The sequence below is a fragment of the Ahaetulla prasina genome, chromosome 3, assembly GCF_028640845.1.
Source record: "Ahaetulla prasina isolate Xishuangbanna chromosome 3, ASM2864084v1, whole genome shotgun sequence".
NCBI classification, from domain to species: Eukaryota; Metazoa; Chordata; class Lepidosauria; order Squamata; family Colubridae; genus Ahaetulla; species Ahaetulla prasina.
The window spans coordinates 51783609-51795954 of NC_080541.1; the positions used below are offsets into that span (position 1 = coordinate 51783609).

The 12346-nt window shown below is 36.1% G+C and overlaps 1 protein-coding gene and 1 long non-coding RNA gene across 9 annotated transcripts in view; one reads left to right on the top strand and one right to left on the bottom strand.

Moving 5' to 3' along the window:
* LOC131194670 (uncharacterized) overlaps positions 1 to 12346 on the top strand; it is a 63324-nt gene that overhangs the window by 43089 nt on the left and 7889 nt on the right. The window lies entirely within an intron of this gene.
* MAPRE2 (microtubule associated protein RP/EB family member 2) overlaps positions 1 to 12346 on the bottom strand; it is a 69921-nt gene that overhangs the window by 27154 nt on the left and 30421 nt on the right. The gene's annotated exons all lie outside the window — the stretch shown is intronic.

Genomic DNA, 12346 nt, shown 5'->3' on the forward strand with positions numbered 1-12346 from the left:
CAATCATTGTTTATATCAGTAAATAGTATGGAAAAGTATGTATGTTATGCTAAAAGATCATTATTATATTATGGTTTAGCTTTTCATATGAACTGGATATATCCTTTAATTGAAGCATAACAGCACTCTGTATAGTACAGTACAGGGAAAGGAAATTAGTTCCTCTATTTTAACCTGTAAAATTCTTCACTCCATTAACTCCTTATCTCCCAAATTCAAAATGTACTTAATGTATTCTATGTTTGACAGAAGACAATACTTGGCAGTAAATTATCAGTTTACTAAACTACATATCACAAGTATTTTGACCAACTTGGGGAATAATCACTTACTCTTCTGGAATATATACTAGGAGCTGATAGTTATATTTTACCAGAGGAGTGTATTTTCTATTATAAAATGATGCCTATGACATTAATTAAGATAATATAAAATCACCTGTTACTTATTTTGTGGTAAGAAATGAGTATTTATTTATTTATACATACATATCCCTACTTTTAATTTATCTGAACATTCATTTTAAAAATATCAAAAAGAATATTTTTGCTACAGGAACCTTGGGGGCAAGTGACCACGCAATATTGGAATTCGACATTAAGCAAATACAAGTAGTAGAACAAAGTCAAACTAGAGTCTTGGACTTTAAGAGAGCTAATTTCAATAAACAGAGAGAGCTTGAGAAGGATTCAATGGATGAGAATCCTCAGGGGGAAAACAACTCACGAAGCTTGGGAAATTTTGAAAAGTGAGATTATAAAAGCACAGTCTAACACAATACCAATGAAGAAGAAAAATAGTAGATCTCAAAAGAAACCAGCATGGATGCATAAAGAACTATCTGACAAATTGAAAGACAAAAAGGACAAATATAAAAAGTGGAAAGGGGGCAAATAACTAAGGCAGAATATCAGCAAATAGCCCGAGCTGTAAAGATGAAGTGAGGAAAGCTAAGGCTCACAATGAACGAAGGCTAGCGACAAAAGTAAAAAATAACAAAAAAAGCTTCTTCCAACATGTTAAAAACAAGAAAAAAGTCAAGGAAACAATTGGCCCATTGCTGGGAGAAAGTGGCAAGAAGATGACAAGCAACAGGGAGAAAGCAGATCTACTTAACTCATATTTTGCATCTGTCTTTACACAAAAGGAAAAACAATCCAACCTATCAAAACAGCACTACAAAAACAGATTAGAAACACAAGTTAAAATAGGGAAGAAAATGGTAAGTGAACACCTGTCTACCCTAGACGAGTTCAAATCACCAGGACCGGATGGATTACACCCCAAGGTTCTGAAGGAACTGGCAGACGTGATCTCAGAACCACTGAACTATATCTTTCAAAGATCCTGGAGCACAGGGAGCTGCCAGAGGACTGGAAAAGAGCTGATGTAGTTCCCATCTTCAAAAAGGAAAAAACAGATCCAGGAAACTACAGACCTATCAGTCTGACCTCAATACCGGGAAGATTCTGGAAAAGATAATCAAGCAACGAATCACCGAACACCTAGAAGCAAACAAAGTAATAACCAAAAGCCAACATGGGTTTGTCAAAACAGATCATGCCAGACTAATCTTATCGCATTCTTTGACAAAATAACAAAATTAGTAGACCAGAGGAATGCTGTTGATATAATTTACTTGGACTTCAGTAAAGCATTTGATAAAGTAGACCATAACCTACTACTAGATAAAGTAGAAAAATGTGGGTTAGACAGCACCACCACCAGATGGATTCACAACTGGCTGACCAACCGCACTCAACGTGTAGTCCTCAACGGAACTACATCCACATGGAGGAAGTATGCAGTGGAGTACCCCAAGGCTCTGTTTTAGGCCCAGTACTCTTCAACATCTTCATCAATGACTTGGACGAGGGATAGATGGGGAACTCATCAAATTTGCAGATGACACCAAGCTGGCAGGAATAGCCAACACTCCAGAAGATAGGCTCAAGTTACAGAAAGATCTTGACAGACTTGAACATTGGGCGCTATCTAACAAAAAGAAATTCAACAGTGAAAAAGTAAGGTTCTACATTTAGGCCAAAAACAAAATGCACCAGTACCGTATATGTGGTACCTTGCTCAATAGTAGTACCTGTGAGAGGGATCTTGGAGTCCTAGTGGATAACCATTTAGATATGAGCCAGCAGTGTGCAGCAGCTGTTAAAAAGCCAACACAGTTCTGGGCTGCATAAACAGAGGATAGAATCAAGATCACGTGAAGTGTTAGTACCACTTTATAATGCCTTGGTAAGGCCACACTTGGAATATTGCATCCAGTTTTGGTCGCCACGATGTAAAAAGATGTTGAGACTCTAGAAAGAGTGCAGAGAAGAGCAACAAAGATGATTAGGGGACTGGAGGATAAAACATACGAAGAACGGTTGCAGGAACTGGGTATGTCTAGTTTAACAAAAAGAAGGACTAGGGGAGACATGATAGCTGTGTTCCAATATCTCAGGGGCTGCCACAAAGAAGAGGGAGTCGGGCTGTTCTCCAAAGCACCTGAGGGTAGAACAAGAAGCAATGGGTGGAAACTGATCAAAGAAAGAAGCAACTTAGAACTAAGGAGAAATTTCCTGACAGTTAGAACAATTAATAAGTGGAACGACTTGCCTTCAGAAGTTGTGAATACTCCAACACTGGAAATTTTTAAGAAAATGTTGGATAACCATCTGACTGAGATGGTGTAGGGTTTCCTGCCTGGGCAGGGGGTTGGACTAGAAAGCCTCCAAGGTCCCTTCCAACTCTGATGTTATGTTATGTTATGTTAATATCAACAGAAGACTAAAAACACAGTATTACAGCAACTAAAATCCCAATTTTAAAAGTTTTTCATCATTTTGAAATATTATTTTAAAGCTTTTATTTAAATCATCTTACATGTTTAAAAAAATATGTAAAAATTTACCAAGCAAGCTATTAATCAGGTAGAAAAAACTGATAATAGAAAGAGTTACAATAAGCAATTAATCGTATTTGCACAGTCATCCATCTCACAAAAAGGTCTCTGGAGCCGTATATCAAATAAGTATTAAAATAACAAATACAAAGAAATAGGGAAAAAGTCCACATTAAAAGATAAATACTATAAAAACAAATATACAAACTCTAGGCAAAGAGGGGATAAAAATTGCTATCTCTAAACATGTCTCTGGTTCCCTGGGAGCCACAGGCCTGATAACTTAACCAGGACATGAGGGAATTCTGGAATGTGAAAAAGGATAGAACTAAACTAACCTTGGGAGGAGGGGAAAATGTTTCATAAGGTAAATGCCACTGCAGATCTGGGACCCACCAAACGTAGGTCCCCACCTGATGATACATGCAGCATGCCTTCTTTACCAGATCTAATGGGACAGGCTAATGTAATCAGGGAGAGGCAGTCCCTCAGACAAATCTAATCCTGCGCCATGAAGGCCTTTAAAGGTTAAAACCAAGATTATAAACTGTTCCCAGAAACAAACTGGCAACCAATGCAGTTCATCGAGCAGAGGTGTAACGTGCTGTTCTAGGGCACATATAATTGCCCATGCTGCTGCATTCTGTTCCAGCAGAAGCTTCCAGACACTTTTCAAGAGCCACTCCACATAGATTGCATTTCAGTAATCCAATAAGGAGACGACTAGGGCATAAACAACTTTAAGCAAAGCCTTTATATAAAGTAACTTCTAGAACAAAAATAACATACCCCCTACATTGCAGTAGGGAGTGTATTTTTCTATTTTAAAAGAAGGAAGGTGCATAGCAGAAAGGAGCAGAATGATACCTAGTTTAAAAAAGCATAAATCCTTAGACTGGATTGGTAAGTAGTTGGAAACCCTTGAAATGTTCTCAGATGCTTTTTCAGGGATTTCTTCTTTGTCCCACTGAAATGGCTAAAGGTATTAAGGCAAAGAAGCAACACATATCACTGAATCTTGCCTTTGGTTCACTAGCTCATTAAACTGATGAAGTGATACTTCTTCCATTTATTGTATTTACAAGATAAATATGTCAAGCTTTTAAAGACAGATGTATCTTAAAATGAAAATATTCTCATTCAGTAGAAATTTATATGTCTGGCAATTATGCAACTCCTATATTTGGTGTAAGATAAGACAGTTTTAACAAATGAAACAAGTCGTAATATGAATGTAATTATAATTTATTCCAAAGGCCGGGGTGAATATTCTTGTACTAAGTCATCTCATATATTTTGTTTAACAGAATGAAACATCAATGACATACTTCTGGAAAACAAATAATCAGGATCAATATCAATTTGACCAATTTTTTGGGTTATTTGTTTCAACAACCTATCTACATAAGAATAATTTGGAATTTCATATAGTTGACCTCCCTTGCTTTCAAAAACATATTGAAATCAAATTTAATTGTACTAAAAGGGACAATAGGATTAGCAATTCAGACTGATGTTCTGGGAGAAAAATGAGAGAAATTATTCTTAGATACTAATGTTAATAGCTAAATACCTTTTATCTTCATTTACACATCAAGTCATTCACTAAAAATAAAAGTTGGGAGAGGGAGAGCCCATAATAAGACAGTTAAGAGAAAAAACTGAAAATCAAATAGTCAACTGTGCCATGAGGAACATAACAGCAATGCAACAAGAATGTTGAACTTTGAAGTTGATGATATTCATTCTTAATTTCAATACTGAATGTTGTTATTCAGGATAAGAAAGTTAGATTTAGTGATTCCCTGGGTTTTAATCCAGTTAAGTCACTTTCTAACCACATGATACCAATGGAACGCTAACAGTTTTATTATGATGGGTAGGGAATGTTATTCTACTGTTCAAAACTATCAATTTTCCACATTAAGTACTTTTGAAAAGAATGGACTGTTAGAAGAGCAACAGCTCTGGATTTGAAAATACACCATGACCTCTTAAGTTGGCATTTTATAACTGCTGGAAGTACTAAACCAAGCAACCTTTTCAAAAGTAAAAAATAAACTTGAAGACAGGTGAGAAGAAATGGATTAAATTCCACAACCCCCACCACTCATTTCAGAAAGAAAACCAGGAATTTAGCACTGGAACCTACTGTCTCTATTACCATTTTTATTTCTACAGAAAAAAAAATGTTCAGATCACTATACCAATTTTAAAAGCAGACTTCTCTGCTTTCATAGTGTAAGGATATAATGTATCATTGCCAAAGCAAATTTATCCAGATGCATTTGGCCTGTTCAGTTTGCAAATAGTCAGACAACTACCGGTACATAATCCCAGAATGAAAAGTCCTGAGAAAAGAGAATTGATTTAATAGAATGTGGCTTTTAAATTCAATGAGACTGAAAAACAATGGCTTCCAGGACAGAACAATGTAACTTCTATCACTTTATCTGATGTAACTATATTTTATAACATTTCTAATGGGAATGTGTGGAGAGACTAGTTCTTATTCTTGGATCTTCCTCGAAATGCTTTGCAGTCAATGAGTGCATTTTTTTTTTTACTTCCAATCCTCTTTGCACAAAATGATAAAGTAACCCACAAAGCCACCTGTACATTGAATTATTTAATTATGTACAGATGTTCCTTGTTGGAAATTTGATGTTTAGAGGAAAAGAGAAGCAATTACAAATTCCAGGAATCATACCTGGCCAAGACCTAGGTTTTTGCTTCTTGATTATTTGAAGTGATGATATGTGGTTTATATTATAAAAGCATAAAAATTCAATATATTAATATTTATAAATTGGAGGATGGAGAATGCAACAAGTACTGGAAAGTTATGGGAGATTTGCCTTTGGTCTATAAATCTAGGAAGCAGAAATAGGCATTAATGTTTTTTCATGTTTCTTAGCTGATTTTGCTTTGGCAATAAGCAATCTTTACCTTGGTAAAAGAGGCAGTGTTTTTTTTAAAGAAAGTATTATAAGCATCTACTTTACCATTGGCTGAAGAACCCAAGCCCTTATGGAAGATTTACAGTATTTCATACTGACAATTGGGACATTTAGGAATTTGATTACTTTTCCTGTTATGACAAAAGAAACAGAAAATAATTAGTCGCAGTGCTTGGCTTTTGATTGTTTGGGCTATCCATGTCCAGGCAAGACAAGGAGAGCATTCTTAGATTCCGTACAATTTCAAAAGATAAAAGTGAAGAGTTTCTTGCTGCAGAAATAAAGGATAGATAGTTATATTATAGATTTCTAAAGCAGACTCAATTGGACTGCTCTACATTTCAGTAGTTAAGAAGCTTGCAACTATGACAATAGATCATATCTGTAGTAGAAAAAACTGCACACATTCTACTAAGTCTTCCACAAGTGTTATCACTCAGGTTCATTTAATTAGGCTACTGCAAAATTGCAAGAATTGCAGGACAGATTAGTTTGGGCATTTGCTAATTTAGGTGCCTCTCCTGCTGCCCCAGATCATACAATTGAGTTTGTGCCAAATTGAGGCTACCTATTCCCATTAGAAACCAAAAATAAAGCACCAAAAATAAAACAAAACAAAAATACTGGATGCTATATTTTTATCCTATTGGAAGAAGTGAAAAAGTACAGATCAAAGAAAGGTGGTGGGTGGGAAGGAAAGCAACCTATCTGCTCTCAACTTTCAACTCAGGAAAAAAGAAGTTCAGCTGGGAGAGCAGAACCAGAACAGGGAGAATCACTCAGCTCTAAGAAAGGGGAGATCAGTTTTGTTTATGAATCTGTTTCCTGACAGGAAGTGGGCTTTATTGGTTCCTCCCAAGATTCCTGCACTTGATGAGAATGCATCAACAACCTTTCCTAATGTGGTATCCTCCACAAATTTTTCATAGCAACTGCTATTGCCACTTCTGACTACAAGTATAGTTTAAATTAACTGAAAGGGATTACATTAGAAAAGCAAGATTGGTATGAACTTTGCTCCTGAGCATGAAGTTCAGCATCATATAATTTGGGAAAATAATTCTCATAAAGAATTATATTCACAAGCACATGTTTATTACTGGACCTTAAATTCAGTTACAGAAGTTATGATTTTTGCCTGGACACTTCAAGTGACTACTTACTATTTTTTGCCCCGTATGATTCATTCAACTTAGTAATCATCACTGCCCATCTGTTCCCTTCAACTGTGTTAAGATTCTAAGTCCCAGAACTGCCATTTTATCCACAATTAATAAATGTCATGTGGATCTCTTCTCTTCCCTGCCTTGCCCTCCTTGGGTTACATTTCACACACGTACACACACACACACACACACTTCCACTTCTATATAGAGAGCTCATTCATGGAGAATAATTGCATCATTAATTATCTCATTAAAAAAAACTGGGAATGTTTCTAATGCACCAATATATTTTCTTCAAACAATGGGGGTTTCTGTGAAATGAAGAACTTACATTATCTGTTTTTAGAACCTCAGGCTATGGACAAATTGGCATTTTAAAGGTAGCTTTGAAGATAACAAAACTAGTTTAGTTTAAGTTTTGTTACAACTTCTGAGCACTGAAAGGAATAAAACAATAACTTCTTTTTCCATTCAAAAACTATACTATATCCTACTTTTTTTTCAGAGACTCCAAGTCTGTGTTATGTTACATTTCATTTTTCTCCAACTTCATTGCTTAAAAAGTCCAATTAAAACTAATACCTGCCAAGTCAAGATAACTTTTTTAACTTTTAATAAACTGGATTCCAAGGTACATCATAATAGATCTTTTAGTCTGAGATGCTACCAAATCTCTCTTATTTTTGAACAACCCCAAGCCGTCATTGCTTCTTTTTATCAAAGATTACTGTAAGCTAGCAAGCAGCTGCTCGTCTTTAGAATATAAAGTTTATATGCAAATTTCAAACAAGACTAAGATGCTATAAAACCATGATGGTGAACCTATGGCACACATGCCACAGGTGGCATGTGGAGCCATCTCTGAGGGCACGCGAGTTGTTGCCCTAGGTCACCTCCACCGTGCATGCCCGTGCGCCAGACAGCTGATTTTCAGCTGGCCCTGCCTACGCACCCCTCCCCTCACAGCCCATTTTGAATGCCAGGTAAGTACAGGGCTCACACGGAGAGGGCAAAAAACGGGTTTTCCGGAAGTTCAGAGGCCGAGGGAGGCTCCTTTTGGAGCCTGAGGAGGCTGAAAAATGGGCCTAACAGGCCTACCAGAAGTCTGGAAATGGACCATTTCCAGCCTCCGGAGGTTTCAGTGAGGCCTGTTAGGCCCAAAATGGGGTGGGGGAGTTGTGCATGTATGCACGGGGGCATGCACATATGCAGGACAGTGCAGGGAGAGTGTGCACATGCATAGGGGTCACATGCACAGGGGGTGGGCGCATGGGGGTGCATCACATTATGGGTGTGGGCATGTGCGCACACGAACCCCTTGTGCTCCCCCTGCTTTTGGCACGAGACGGCAAAAAGGTTTTCCATCACTGCTATAAAATATATGCTTAAACATGCTGAAGAATTTCTTTTCAAATTCTCAACAAAACTGGGACCAGGAAAGCAGAAAATACTCAGGCAATGTTTTAAGGTTACCAGAAGAATAATATTTCAAATAGACTAAAAAATATCCCACAATTTCCTACAAAATGTCATTTTTCACATGAAACACCAGGATATACTTGTAGGGATTTTTTAAATGAAAAATAATAACTTATATAATTATTTGAAATACTCTGCCTACATTGTTTGAGCAAAATTTACATCTCTGGAGCAATATTCACAGAACTGGAATTTTTATTCTTGAAACAACTGAATACAGGCATTAAAGCATCCAGCTCAATCATAAACATTAAAGAACATCAATAAAAATATTAATCAGTTAGAAGAAGAAATATTGTAGCTAAAACTAAAAGCTACATTCCTACTCCATTCTATCTTGGTTTAATCATGCAAGAGATTTTATTTCTAACTAAAAAGTAGTACATTTGCATGTTAATGAAAAAAAAATGAGTTGGAAAACTTTTTCTACTTGTAAAAGAAAAAAAAAGGAAGAGAAGGAATGTAAGAAAATCCCCTGGATTTCCTATTAAGAATCAAAGAAATGTACATGACCATTGCTACTGAAGAAATACTACTTAAGATACATATCCCCAAAGGTTTAGACATCTGACTACAAGGCTGAATGTGTACTTATATTACTATTACTACCATATGTAGAATGTACTTCATAAAATGTTAAATTCAAAAGCTGAAATTCTCTAGTCAGTTCTGTAAAAAGTTAAAGCTTTTTCAGAATTTAAAGGAGTCCAAGACATTTAGAAGGATTGAAGAATTTCATATAGATAGTCATCAATTTATTATCAATCACCTAATGACTGTTCAAAATTACAAGAGGAAAGATTACTTATGGCCCATCTCTGAAGTTACTGCTCCACCACCCTGGAGGTCACATGATTGTATTTCAGGCAGTTGGCAACCTTATGACTGGTTGCCAAGTGTCCTGCGATCATGTAATCACCATTTGCAATCTTCTCTACTGGCTTCCTCAGAAAGTCAGCATCACTGGAAAAGACCTTTGTACTTACTGTTCAGAAAAATTGCATTTGCTAGCTTTCTAGCCAGAATGCCAAGAAGGGTAGAAAAGCTAGCACACGGAAGGCAAGTGCTTACTTTCACCAGTCCAGCACAGCAATTTTCTTTTGCACAATGAGGGGAGGGGAATCATCTTGCTGGCCCAGGAAAAGGCAATTCAGATCTTCAGTATCCAAGCTTCCTTTCTCTGGCCCAGTCTGCCAGTTCCCTTTCACACATGGAGGAGAGGGGAAGGTTTGTGGTAGACTGGAGAAATGAAGCTTGGCTCTTTGGGATCCAATCTTTGTTTTTCCAGTACAGCACAGGATTTCCCTTCTGTGCATGGAGGAGAGCTGCCTGCCCTCTTTCAGCAGGCAGCTTTTTCACAGCAGTAACCACTACTATGTGGGCTGGGTTTGTGGTTGTTGAATGAGGCGGACACATAGGCACCTCACTAAATGACTCCAATGAATTAAACCAAAATTCCAGGCCTAATTGTAATCAATTGTAAATAGAGAAAGGGGTCCTTCTCTATTATTTATCTGATATTAACTCCACATTTTCAGAGGAAAGTACAGTATCACAGATCTGCAATTAAGAAATTTATATAATGGCTGTCTCAAAGTTCATTTATTTGTACAGTTAATATGTTGGTTGCATTGCTTTCCTATGTAATGCAATACAATTATAATAATACATAACGGCTTGTGGAGAATTTTGTTGGCCATCTCTTAATGGAAATTGGCAGTAGAAAATATATTAATTTAAAGGCCACATATTAAATTTTTTTTGTAAGAATAACAAAAAAGATTTTTAAAAAAATATCTGTTGAGACAATTAGTATGTGTTCAAATCTCACTTTGCTGGCTGAGGAACTCTGGGAGTTGAAGTCCACAAGTCTTAAAAGAGCCAAGTTTGCAGACCCTTGGTCTAGTCTACTGGAGGCTTTTCAAGTGGGTATGCTTTATTAACTCTCTCCAAATTAGAAATTGTATACATTAAAGAGTAGGTCCCCAATTAACCAAAGAACTTCATCTTAAAATTACATCTGGGAAAATGAAATTCTGCAATCTAAATGCTAGCATCTATTTTTAAAAATTATGCTAACAGAAGTTGATTTATTTATATTTCAAAATGCAGTACAAAAAGAGACAGATACCAGTTCTCAGTTTTAATACCAAGAAGAGAATGCTGGCAAATTCTCTGGAAAGTCCTGAGGATGTTTGTATTCAATTAAGAATTCAGGTTAATAAAAAGTAAGATAGTCTTAATTCAAACAATATTTTCAGTGGAAGTGACCCAACAATTTACACTTCCGCACTTCCCCATTTTGTGCAGCATTCCTCTCAATTTCCTGATCAGTATTTTTTCCCAGCAAAGCAAAACTGTTGTGCATGAGCAGAGATAACCGGGAACAGCTTCCAAAGTAGCCACTCCTAAGAACTCTGAAGAACATTTTAAAGGGTTTTTACAACATTAGAAAACCAAGGAAGTTTCATGTGTAAAGTACATTTACTAACCACATTTCAGCCTATAAGGCATAATAGCAACCTAGAAATAAAGCTAAGCAGGAAACAGAAACCTCACTCAAAATCAAAGAAACAAGCATGCAAATCTACAGCTTGCATCCTACTTTGCATCCAGAAGAGTGCAGAAATGAACAACTTTTGTGAGGCTCAGGGCCAATTGGTCTTTTAAGTGTTGCATAAGGAAAAACACTGCTACATGTGACAGAATGAAAATAAAAAGCTGGGTGGGACCAAATGTAATTTTAAATTTAAATTCAATACAAAGTTAATATGATTATTTCTCACACATTTCCCAAAGTGGAATATTAAAATTCCAATTCTGTGGCAACTTTTGTAGCGCCTGCTGTTTGTTGTTGTTGTTGTTTTGTTGTTTTTAGGAGGCCCTAAGAACACAATTTGTACATCTCTGATTTGGAAGCTTATATGATTTCAGTTTTAGGACTCAATCAATTTTTGTCTTTGCACTCAAAAATTGAGGAAATGATTTGAGAAAATTCTAATCTTTATTTTAAAGTGTGTTATGTTTTTGTCAATCTAATTCAAGTAGAATAGAATATATTAACCACAACACTATGGAGATGCAGCTGGGAGTAAGACTACTGTATGTAATGGAAATTATGTTTGTGTAAGTATGCTATGAAAATAATATAAGATCATTGCCAGAGTGGCACCATAATTACACAACTTACATTTTAAGATTGTTTTTTTTTCTGGAACTACATATACATGAAATCATATAGTTGGCATTTTTATGGATCAGAAAGTGTTCAAATATCAGCTTATTTTCATACAGAGGCTTCATTTCAGTTGATCTTGGCATACTTTAGAGGATCAGGTCAACTGAAACAATTACAATTTCATGGTGGCTGTTAAGAATGCACCGTGGTGAAATATGAACTAAATAATATTTGGCTTTCAGTTGCCAGTCTGTGGATTATTCATAAATTTATATTTTGGTATTTTTGGCTTGTTCATATTTCTCCACTGAGGAGGAAAATATGTAGAATGGGTTATCTGTAATCATATAGTTAGCACATGTCGGAAATAAAACACAACATCCATCAAGTAGTAGCAATTAGAGTGCTGCAGGGACATTTTGCTTCTGTACCATATTTATTTCAAAAAACTTTAAAATATGTTGGAGGAGGGAAGAAATAAAACAAAAGCCTATTACCTAATCTGAACCAAGCATTTCCATGTTCCTTTGAAATATATTTGCAGTTATACCCAAATAATGTGTTACATTTTTGCAGTAGCCTAAACTTTTGCAACATAAAATTTTCTTCTAAGCAAAGAAGCTTTTTCTTTAAAGAAAAAAATCAGTGTATACTGTTG